At 38.7% G+C, this 12855-nt stretch overlaps 1 pseudogene; it reads right to left on the bottom strand.

Moving 5' to 3' along the window:
* Positions 1-7593: 7593 nt before the first annotated feature.
* LOC149242332 (calcium-binding protein KIC pseudogene) lies at positions 7594-8461 on the bottom strand (annotated as a pseudogene).
* Positions 8462-12855: the final 4394 nt, after the last annotated feature.

Raw genomic sequence — 12855 nt, 5'->3', positions numbered from 1 at the left:
CTAGTGTCTTAGACAGATTAACAACAATTGAATCAACATCATGATCAAATGAAGAAGTAGAGATATCATGACAACCAAGATCAGAAAATTCAGGATGTTTGTTGGCATCCTCATGATTTTATGAATCGTGCATAGGGGTAGATGAGAAGCAAGGATGTTCACCCTCTATGTTTTTAGAAATGACAGATGATGAATTGGACAAACTTTTAGAGGAAGATGTGTCCTCTCTGCAATGTAATGACATACTGACATCCGGCGTGTCCTGTGAACGATCGAAAGTAGAAAAATCTGGAAATGAGTTTTCATAGGGGAAATCAACAGTGGCAGAATCACAAGGGATGTCATGATAGAGCAGGTGAGGCACAAATGGAAGGGAGTCATCTTTCACTGCAGGTTCTTCTTTAGATTCCCACACATACTCATAATGCATGATGGATCAGGTTAGCTGCATAACACAAAATCCGTCAACATCTTGATCCTCGTTCACAAAAAGTGTGGAGTCCGGAATGGAAGAACACAAGACAATACAATCCAGAGGATCAACAACACGCAGGGATGGAGGTTGAGGGAACGAATCCACGTGACAACCAGCAGGTTTGCAAGCCAAATCTGCGTAGACATCAGGGGCAGGTGGGGTGGGAGGATGTGACAGTTCAACAGATGTGTGTGCATAATATCCCACATCACTCTGCGGTGGTGGAGCTATTTGATGAGGTAAAGGCAGACAGTCACTTGTGACATCAACTATGCCTGCCTGTGATTGTGCAGCTCCATCACCGAGGTGTGTTGATCGGGGTTCGAATGATTTCAAGAATTGTGGATTTTTGGATATGTGAAGAAGATACTCAAATATTCCATCGAGAAATTTCCAATCAATTTCATCTTCGGGAAATTGGTATGCAAGATTACACAAGCGTGTGTGAAACTGTTCAACAAATTCATCAGATGCTTTTTATAATTCCACAATTTCTTTATTGAGTGCTTTACGGTTAAAGTGATTGAAAGCACGGTCTATCTCTGCGACCAGATGAGAAAGAGAATGAAATTTTTAGACAGCATGGCACACCAGTGCATTGGGTGCATTCGAAACGTTTAGACGAACAACGCGCAGGTCATGTATTCTTCAAAGATTCCATGTCTTTCACGTGATCCTACAACGCCGACCGCGTGCCTAACCAAGGCTACGTAGCCTCCACCTTCGTATGTTTTATCTGACAAGTTATCCCAAATCTCTTCCGAGATTTCGAAGTTGTTTCCATAAGACATACACTTCGAAAGAGAAACTATGTAGTTAGTCATGAATGATATGCAGAGATTCAAAACAAATTGTGAGGACTTAGCTTGTCATCTGGCCCTCCCTCTAGTGCCAAATGTTGACGGTGTTGGACCCACCAACATGTCATGGGATCTCCCCGGTAAGAAGTCCCAACTAGACCTCAGATCATTTGGTGTAATAGTCCCAGTAGTGGGTCATACAGTATCGCCTTGACGACAGTTGCACGTAGAGGCAAGTAAGATTTCCTTGTTGGTAGCAAGGGTGTGACATGTGCAGCAAGCCAAGGAAGGTGCATAAACTGTGCTAACACACGGAAAGTGAGGTGAGTGCACCCCTTGGAAACCTGTGAAGCACGCAGCTTGGAAGGGGACACACGAGCGAAGATGCATCACAAACTAGAAAGCAAGTAAGCTAACAATCGAAAGTGATGGTTAAAACAACAACACATCTCAGTAGTTCATACATACTTATACAGAAAGAGTCCATGCATGCATGCATAAGAAAACATATACACATATCATTAGAGTAACCAAGATAGCTGAAATACAATAACAACATATGCATGAAACGTGTTGGCTCTGTTATATTAAGAAGTGAAAGTTCCAATCATACAGTACAACCATGACCAACCACTAGTCCCGATAACGGAACGTTACAGTCACTGCCGCCTACTCCTCCAAAGAGACATACTAGCTTTGCACTGTGGAGAAGCCAAGGTTCGTTACAATACTCGCCAAGATTTCTCTAAGATACTCCTATCGAAAGCTTGGTTGACCAAAAGCCTCTACAATGAGTTATGAGGTACTATATATAGCAAACGATGGGGTGACACTTGACATTCCCCTTTGTGATTGTTCACCTACTCTCATCACTCTTCAACTACTCTATGACTGTTATATTCGACTATCGACAAATGAACTTCCACTTGACAAGATGTTACATACAATCTGCACATGTACCCATGTGAGACAAAATAGGCTCGAGCAACCCATTCAAGACATCACTAACACTCAGACAGTTGTGGTAAGATCAACTCTTCCTCATCCTTGCGATGATTGACAGTGGCGAATTGATGCGAGGCTTGGTCGAACGTGATGGTGCACGTGCACTTCAATGGTGACATTCTGCTGAAAGTGAACTCTTGCCTCCATTGCATCTGGGTACACTGATATGGCTCCTCTATCCAACTCGTCTAATAACATGCACATCATCGTCTTGAGTGCAGCTGGACCAGCAACATATTGATGCATAGTGTCTGTGCTAATCTCCAAGTGTGTGTTCGTGACCATGCACATCAACTTGTTGAAATACATGTTTAGCTCTAGTCAGACTTACTTCTTGTCTTCGCCTTGGTGAGTGTGCCAAATGGGTGGGATCGCATGCATGTGCATAATGACATCCAAGCTCCTAAATACCCTTGCATGTGATCGACAACACTTCTCACCCTATCTGCTCCATGCCAACCACTGGATGGGTCCATAACCTGTATGGGTGCAGTTTCATTAGTCTGTGCATGTTCCACCTCCTATTGTGCCTATTCCTGTTGCAACTCCTTATGTTGTCTGTGCAACTCATGTTCTTCCTTGAGTTGCCACTTCATCACCTATAACTCCTTCTCTGTTTCTCTCTCTGCCTTCGCGTGATCCTCTTGTCGCACCATCGCCTCATAGCCTCAATCTCCAAAGATGCTTTCATCATAGGTGGATCTGCTTGAGCTTTCAACTTTGTTCTTCCTCTGCACTGCCAACAACCTCCTCTTGCATTTGTCGCATGCAGGTGTGCTACCTTTTGCTACCGCTGATGGTGCTACTCGCTCTGATGTTGCTGCCATTTCATCTTGATATCCTTGTCCATGAACAACTTGATGTCTTCATATATAGGCAAGTTCATAGATACTTGATCGACTGCATCCCCAATTGTGCTATGAACAGTGTCTTCAACTCTGATCTCCTAGAAGCCATTGTACCTGTGCTGCTGAGAGGCAGACGAAGACCTGTGATACCTGTAGACATAGAAACAATCATGACAATAAATTTGTCAGTTGAAAACCAAAACAAACTAGAGGACTGACATGAAACATACATGTGTGACTGTCTGTGAAGATTACGCAATTTTCACTAGGAGGCTGGGAGACTGACTACCAAAACTGCGCAAGGCATAGTTCAAGTTGTCGGGAGGCTGATTGACTGCTAGAACTGTGCAATTCACAGTCCATCTTGGCTTGCTGAGGACTGAAACTGCGCCATGCACAATTTCAGTGAGCAATGACATGCAAACCAGCAAACTGCATTGCGTAGTTTCTGGGGCCAACAAGGCACTGCCTCCCAGAATTGCACAATGCAAGCCTGGAGGTCAGTGTTGGGCCAGACACGCAATTTCTGGATGGAAGGTAGACCCTTCACTTCTAGAAGTGTGCAATGCTAGCCGGGTAAGGCAAGGTCCGGGCTAAGGCAGCCCAGACCCGCCGACGGGTGACTGAAAACATGAGAAGTCTGAATGCATGGTGATACTGAGTGTAAACAAGATTGAATGATTATGCATGCAAACAACAAGTGCAAGATTCAGAAAATGGGAAAACATGCATGTGTTATGCATGCGACAGCAATGAGATGTGAACGAAAACTGAAACAGTGCTTCTACAAGCTAACATACATCAAAATGACAACAAGCGCTCATTGAAATCAAGAAGACAACACTCACACAAAACGAAACACAAAAAGCAACAGAAATGCAACACGAGACATGAAAAGCATACTTACCCTGAAACAGCTAAGCTGAAAGTGACGAAGACTCCCAGATGCAACGTGGGATGTCAGAGCTACAAGATCAATGTGAGGAATTAGCTCTGCAACATTCGTTTCATAAGTTTTGACAAGATCGAGGTTATTACGCACATGCCATAAATCTAGGAAAAATCGACACTTGGCGAGAGGTTTCTAAAATGAGCTTTGCATGTAACCTCCAGTTGCTAAGAATAGATCCCTAGATCTAGGGATTCCTTTTGCATGCTGCCTTTTGCTATTTCGAGAAGATCAACCCATGCATGCATATTAGTTTTGCTCGGTCCTGGAGGGAACCGGTAAACCTGAAGGCACATGCAATAGCTTGCTTGACTGAGAGAGGGATTTCCACAATTTCTGAGAGGAACTGGGTTGGTTGTCCCAGAGGGATTGCGCAATTTTTGGGAGGAGCAGGTGATTGTTGCCCAGAATTGCGCAATTTCTGGGAGGAGCTGGGTTGGCTGTCCCAGAGGGATTGCACAATTTTTGGGAGGAGTAGGTAACTGCTGCCCAAAATTGCGCAATTTCTGGGCTGAGTTGCAGTGTTGGTCAGATTGCACAGTTTTTCCAAGGAAACATGTCTGACTGCTCCTCGCAATTTCTAGGCTGAGCTGCAGTGTTGGGCCAAATTGCACAATTTTCCCAAGGAAGACTGTCTGACTGCATTACGCAATTTCTGAGCTTAGTAGGCTGCCCAACAGATTTGCGCAATTTCTGGAGGGAAGGCTAGTTCCCCTCTAGGATTGCACAATTTTATGAGGGAGATGCTCAGCCAACAACTAGCCCAAGTCCGGAGTGGCAGCCTGTGAGGGGAGTGAAGCAAACTAACATGCACAGGCTGGAAAGCTGCTGAAAAACCAATGAAGCCTATGTACTTGACAGTGAAAGACATGTTGTGAATATGGTTGGTAGGGAGGCTCCAAAACGAAGCTAAGCCAAAATTTTGGAGGGTGGTTGTAGCCGCTACAACACAGTGATCAAAGCCATGACTAGAGAGAATTAAGGTTTCAAAATTGGTTCCAGAAAGAAGAAGAGATTTAGAAATGAGGAAATGATCAAGTCTTTAGGCAACTTGTGAAAAGCCTCCTCTTTTGTTATTCCAGGTGTAGAGACCATTAATGGTGGGAAGGTCCACAAGGTTGGAGTCATTAATGAAATCATTGAACATGGAGCTTTCTTCATCCAATCTCTGAATTACCCCTTTCTTCTACTAGAGATTGCGAAGGAGTTTGAAGTCCCCCCACCATTATCCAGTGACAATTAGTAATAAGCTTGTAAGTTGCATGCAAATGTTAAATGACGAGTCTTTTATCAGTAGGGGAATTAGGATCATAGATATTTGAGATTAGATTAGATTAAGAAGAGCCAATAGGATGGAAATAGGTAATGAGAATTCTTATAAGGGAGAAAGAATCGTTGAGGGAAACAGTGAGGGATTCTAAACAATAGTCAGACCACCCGGGGCACCTTAAGCACTTTGGGTTAGGTGATCACTATTTTTCCATATGTGTTGAAGCATGTGAGAAAGGGTATCATAAGAGCACTTGGTTTCTTGGATTAGCAGGATGTCATGCTTTTCTAGGAGGATTTTGTGTTTTAGGATCCTTTGCTTGGATTTACCATTGAGGCCTCGAGCACTCCATGAAAGAACTTTCATCACTAGGAGGGGTTGGTATTATGGAAGATGACATGCATTAGGGTTACTTGCCTGGTGTTGAAAAGGTAATCTCCAAGGTCTTGAATGAGTTGTCAATTGGTTTTTTGGCCTCTTTTCTTCGGTTCCTTTGAGGTATTCAAAGGATTTTTAGGAGCATTTATTTTGACACCTTGAGAAGAGGAGGGAAAAGAAAGGGGGGAAGGGAGTACCTAGGTTTTGAACCTAAGAAGTAGATCCTAATGCTTGAGATATGATTTGGTGGCAATCTGGACTTGCTCTACTGGGATTGAGGTTGAGTCTTTGTTCTTCCATTCTTCCGCTAGCACTTGGAGTTTGATGTCCTGGATCTCCATGTCCTTGACCTCATCCACTTTTGAGGGTTCTTGATCTTCATGATCGATTTTTGTGTCATCTTAGGAAGGTTGTGCTGGGGGCGTTTCAATTGTCATAGTAGAGGATTGAGGATTTGAGTATTTGAGGATTTGAGTATTTGAGGATTTGAGTGTTCTTCAAGCGTCTCTTTTGTTGTTTTTGGTTGCTTTTCTCCTCCTTCTGGTCTCTCATCCTAAATCCACTAGAGAACTGTATATCTATTCTTGTTTAGATCTACTAGGTTATTGATGTCCTAAATGGTTTTTTTGTGATTTTACACTGATTGGTCATTTTGGTGAATCCTCCCTAGTTTGGCAATTGGTCGCCTTACTATGCTTTTTGTGCCTGGTTGGTTGGACATTCTCTGAAAAGGTGTCCATATTCATGGCAGCAGTGGCATCGACAAGGAACTTATTCATAGTCGATCAGTTATGCCCAAATGATGTCCTCACTACTAATATGGACTTTGGTGGGGAGAGGTTTGGAGATATTTAAGTAGACGCAGAGCCAAGCATAGATAGTATATGCTCCTTGCTTTGTGGTGTCTGAGGCCATGACAAAGTGCCCTAGTTTTTTGCCAACATGCTCGAGAATCTCTAGATCACATAACTCCCATGGAAGGGAGTATAGACAGATCCATAATGGAATTGAAGAAAAGTCTTCTTGCTCAAGACTGAATCGAGAACCCAGGGTTTCATGAACAAGCCGACTGAGTTCATGAAATAAGGGTCCCCTTGAAAGATTTTGTCTCAACCTTCAATATTGTTGAAAATAACAGTGAAAAAACCTCTTGAGCCAAGTTTCACTTTGAGATCTCCCTTTAGCATTCACTTGTTTCTAACCCAGTTTAAGAGAACCTTTTTCCGATGACCACGATACGACAAACTTGCAAATTATTGCATAGTCCCACATGTGTTCCACTTTTGCCCCAATTTCGTGGGCAGGGATTTCTAGTAGAGGAGTGTTGGATGTCTACGACAAGAATGAGCCATTGATCGATGAGTTGTTTGCTGAAGCAAGGGTTGTCGATGCCGAAGCAATTGGATTTCCAAGTGTTACAGAGCTGGTATTGGTTGGTGTGTGACCCTTAGAACCTCCTCCCCCAAGGGGGTGCCATGGGAGAAATCAAGTTCAAGGAGATACAAATATTTAAAAGTTTGAAACCATAAAAACCTCAAGGAACGATGTTGCAGAGCTCAAAGTGCTAATACCCCAATTTTGTGTATCAGATCTTCAACGTTGCTTATTAGTTTATAAATTTGTTTTATTATGTTATACTTTTTATTTTTAAAATTTTGTTATATGTTTAGTTTGTTGTTGGTAGATTATAGTTTAATTTGTAAATGAAATGTGTTTTAAAATAATCAATATTTTAATGAAGATATTACAATACAATCCCTTCTGAACTCCATTATTTAAAGATGTCATTTTTTTCAACTCTTAAATTTCTACACACTTTTTATACATAATTCAATTAAAACAAACATAAATACACCTTAAATATGGACTAAATTTGATGGATACCCTGCCAGTCTCTGACATTATAAAATTTGTCCCTGTACGCTGGAAGCCGATGGCTAAACCAGATCTGTTACATACACCTCCATAAATGTCTCAATTCATTTTCAACACTACACGGAATTGAAAATGCATGTACTATCTCTCATTTGGGAATTCTTCCGAATCATTTTCCAGGGCGTTGTTCAGCCATTTATAGGCCTCATCCATCAACGAAGGGCTCAATCTCACCATCAGAACGCAGAATTCATGTTCATTCAGAGCCCCGTCGCCGTCCAAATCCCCCTCCTGCATCATCGCCCGTAGCTCTGAATCAGTCAAGGAATCCAAACCTAACAGAGCCGAATTCCTCTTCAAGCTCTCCAAAGTTATCAGGCCCAGCCGAGGATCTGCCAGAAGACGGAAACCGTTACACAGCTCCGCCATGAATTCGCGCTCTCCCAATTTCTGCGCCATAATTGGCAGGAAGTCCTCGAATTCTGCCATTCTTTTCAATGCCGAAACCTTAATTGAAACCTCGATTCCGTCTTTAATACAGGCAAAGGGGCTTAAAGCTTGAACTGTGTTGTGAAATGGGGAGGGTTTGTGGTATTAATATAGCCTCCATAGTCGGCGCGCGAAGTAACAGGGCACCCTGACGCGGCCATGAAGTGTGCGCTGCAAGAAATCGTGAGGAAATTGCATGTGCGCTGTCCAGAGGATTCAGAGCTGTGATGGAGTCATCACAGTTAAAGAAAAAGTCGGCGCCCAGGGACTGGTGATGGATTTCCATTGAAATTACAAAGGTGGGACTTTCGGTGAAGGCGGGAGCTATTTCTTGGATCCGTGTCCCGTGAAACAGACGATCAGGAGATCGAGTCGCGTAAAGGTAAAAAGGCATTTATAATGACAAAATTGATGAGCATGGAAAACGTGTTGTACAAAGATTTGGAAAGAAGTTTGGAAAACGTGTTGTACAAAGATTTGGAAAGAAGTTAGGCGGAGACTGTTGAAATTTGATGGACAAAATGTTCATCACACCACAGTTTGGTTTAAAAATTTTGCACAAAACTTGTTTTTATGGGTTATTATTTTCCTAAAACGTTTTTAATATTGTATATTAAGTTGTGTTTCATTTGGACTGGGATTGTGGGGTTGTTATGCTTCATGTGCTTCATCCATTTATTCGCCGATTATAGAGTAAGAATATGAGTAGGCGGAGTAAGAATGCGAGTAGGCGGATATCAATGCTCTTTATTTTTATGATCTTCAACTAATGTATCAATGGAGTACAATGGAGAATTTATGTTCTTCAACTAATGTATTAATGGAGTACGTCAATGAAATTCACTAATTTATTTCCAAATCATGCTTGAATGTGCCCAACTCTGTAATATTCTTTAAAAAAAATGCATAGGGGACAACTTACAGTGACTCCACACGGAGAGCACCGGATCATGGATGGGACGTGCAATTGAAGAATCACGTGTATACCAAACTTTTCATCCATCGATTTTTGCTACGCTAAAATCATTGCACTCCATGTGGGCTTACTTGTTTCGCTGTGCAACCTTGGAGGCAATGTCCTCCATTTCCGCACGACCTTAATACCTTTGTGGTTGGATGGAGGCCATCAAACCATTCAAAAATGTGCTTAGTTTGCTTTGCGTATATTCTTTTTTGTAGAGCGTTAACTCGAGTGGGTTTTAATCAATTTTACATTTTTTATTTTGAAAATTTTACTATGCAATAAAATTCCAAAACAAAATTCTGTTAAAATTATGTAGAGCGTTAACACTAGTGGGTTTTAATCAATTTTACATTTTCTATTTTGAAAATCTTACTATGCAATAAAATTCCAAAACAAAATTTAAATGAAGAAACTCTGCCACTCCAATGTTTCAGAAGAGTTCCAGAGAATTCCATAATGTTGGCCCACTTTACAACCTTTACAAAATGGCAAGTTGGTCCACTTTGCAACCTTTACAAAATGGCAAGTGGAAAATAACTAAAGGATGTTGAATTTGTGAGGAAACTTAGGTACTCCATTTTTATTTTTTTGGGTAGTGTATGTAGTTATTCTTCGCCAACTTGTGAGTTATTTTCCACAGGTCACTATAATATAAAGATTGCTTTTACTTTGTATTATGACATATTTTAGTTTAAAATTATCCATCATTGAATTGTCTTTGCTACTAAAAACTCATTATTAACTATAAAGGAATCATAAGATTTAGGGTTCAATAAGTCATTTGTGTGTTTTGGGCATTAGGAATCCAAATGCCAAGGGTGGGAGAGATTAGGAAAAATTGTTTTGGGAAATATTTTGGAAATGAGTGAACACTTTAAGAATATTTCAAAATTTGTAATGAAAATAGGATGAGTGAAATATTTGGCTTCTCATGTTTATCAAAATTTTAAAATATTTCACAATCTACAATCAAATAGTCCAAAAAATCTATAACCTATGACATCATCTTAACACATCATGATATCATATTTATATTATTATTATTATAAAATAAAAATAAAAAATATAATGAATCAAAATAAATGATATTTTACATTTAAGTAATAATGAATTTAATGGATTATTATTTTTAATTATTTTATAATGAGTTTAATCATTTTTTTAAATGTTACTATAGTCTTTATATTAATATTATATAAAAAATAGCATAATCATATATTAATATTATATAACGAAGAGCAAAATCATATTTAGATATAGTTTTCCGTTATAGTTTGGGAAAACTAAAAGGAAAACAAGTACCTAAAACATCATAATTTAATAATAAAAATATAATAGGTTAAGCGATGCTAATAACATATTACTAAATAACATATAACTTATATAGAAAATAACATTTTTAAATTGAATAAAACAAGACATGGGGATTTAATTTGACTCGTCTGTATAGATGGTTATAGATGGGTAATTATGTCAATTATTCCAAATTCTCTTTTGTTGGGAAGCATTTCGTTGGAAGTACCTTTCAACCCTAGGGTGCATTCAAGAGCTACCATGGTTTTCATTATCACCACCCTTGAGGTTGGAAGCTATGATGTCAATGTACATAGCTTCAAGTTTTTAGTCAATTAAATTCAGCTTTTGGAAATGGATTATTGCTCGAGATCTATTTCATCTACAACTTGGCCAATGAGTAGTTTATTGAGTCATTACAATTCTATCAACATAAAAATATTAGTGTCTATTAGGCTCCAACTTTGACATATTTTTACACTATTAGTGCACTTCTGTGGCCTCTTTATTCCTTCATATTTACTACTTTCGATCCCTATCACTATATTACTCATGATTTTGACATCCAATCATCCATAGAGTTGTAGAAGGTAAAATGTTTTCAATATCTACAACATCACTAGTTTTTATGAATATATAAATTAGACATGTTTTTATTGATAACATTACTAGAATTTGTTTTCGCAGCTATAACATGCATATTTGGTAATAGATAGTTCATTAGCATATGTGTGTTGCTCTAGAACAAATTTGGCCACAGGGATTTTAATCATAGGGTTTGTGAGATGGTGTGGCTCCTCCTAAATAAGCTCCAGATTGCACAAAGTGTTAGTCAACCCAAGTCAACAATATGCCCAAAACGAGAGCTTCCCGCAATAGTTGAATGATGATTCTAGCGAGGAAGATAATTTCATCTGTTCTACATCATGAAATTCTCAAATATAGCAGTGAATATCATATTCTCCCTTTTATCTCTAATGGTTGGAGTCAAAGGAATTATCCTATGTATTTTCATTGAGATCCATGTGTTGAGCAAATCTCTTGGATCACTCCTTCTTGTACAGTAAACTGTATAAATAAGAAGGCTTAGCAAGACTAAGATGAGGGGGAACAATAAAGGAATCTATGATGGTTGATATTGCAATTCTTTGAATTTTGATTTTATGATAGTATAAAACTCTTATTCTTATATGGTGTTATCATTTATCTCCTAGTGCAGTACCTTTCTTTAGTAATGTATGCCAAGTTATGCATGGCTCCCTCTATCTAGTATGCATTGCCTTGTTTTCGTTAGTTAATAGATTTATTGTTTAATAGTTTTATTATATTCTTTACTTGAATTTTTTTTTATGATACTTGATTCGATAGTGTGTTACAAGTGTGTCCACTTATATTGATATATAATGAATTGAACATATAATTTTTGCATAAACCCTCTGACTATAGGAATAAAGTGAAATATTATTACCTATGGCTTTGATAATTGCAATTCTTGTAGATGTCAATTCAAGTGAAGAATTCTTGTATTCCTTTGTTAATTGGTTTGCATTTCTTGAGAGAGTAGACTTTGGTCTTACACATAATGTGTTTGCATCTCATAAGCCTAAGTCCTGGATTGATAATTTAATGTAACAAAATGCATATAAATTGCCCATCATTTTTGGCATCCTTACCAAGGAGATGTTAAAGGGATTAGAACATCAAAAGTTTGGTTCTTTAATTCTTTCATTTATATATTTTTGTTTATGCATTGTGTTTTTTGTTGTGTCAACATTTATGACTTGGAGGAGGAGAAATAATAGGACAAAGGCAAGAAAATGCAAATTCACTTTAATGAGTTTCTCCAAGACCTCCTCATGTTGGAACAATGTATTTCCTTGATGCAAGTGTGTTTTATTTTAGTTTGCTAAAAACATGAGTAATTGGTTCATGGAAAGGAGAACCTAACTTATGGCAAAGGAAACTTGCCCACAATAAAGTCTTAGTAACATAAGGGGTTCAAGTACATGGACATTGCCAAGATTGATTAAGTTTTCTTAGAGTGTGGTGTGTTTTATTTCGACAAGTTAATATAATTTATCTATTGAAAGTATAATTTTTAAAGGATAAGTAAAGAGTTCCACTTGTATCGATCCATTTGAAAGAAGGAACTCTAGACCAACAAGAAAATTTGAGGATGCTCAAAAAAATTCTATTAAAAGAGGCTAAGTTACCACAACAATCTTTTCAAGTCCTTCTGCAAGTTCAAAATAGTTAGGGACAAGTTTGCATCTCAAGAAGAAAACATTAGAGAAATTTTAAGGTCAAAGGTGAGCCTCAAAACAAAAATTTACCTTATATATCTATCTCTTTATCCATCTATATCTATTACCCACCCATATCTATCTCTCTACTTATTTGAAAATATTTTGATAGAATTGAATTAAGAAAGAAATATGTATATGAAATAGAGGCAAAAAGGTAGCATGAACTTTTAGCACATTACCTACTAACAAAATCACTTTAAAAG

Source organism: Pinus tabuliformis, chromosome 8 (assembly GCF_031772625.1).
Source record: "Pinus tabuliformis cultivar Carrire ecotype Pingquan chromosome 8, CPIR1, whole genome shotgun sequence".
In the NCBI taxonomy this organism is placed as follows: domain Eukaryota; kingdom Viridiplantae; phylum Streptophyta; class Pinopsida; order Pinales; family Pinaceae; genus Pinus; species Pinus tabuliformis.
Note: the sequence above shows the minus strand (reverse complement) of the source record. Positions and strands in the feature narration are given on the sequence as shown.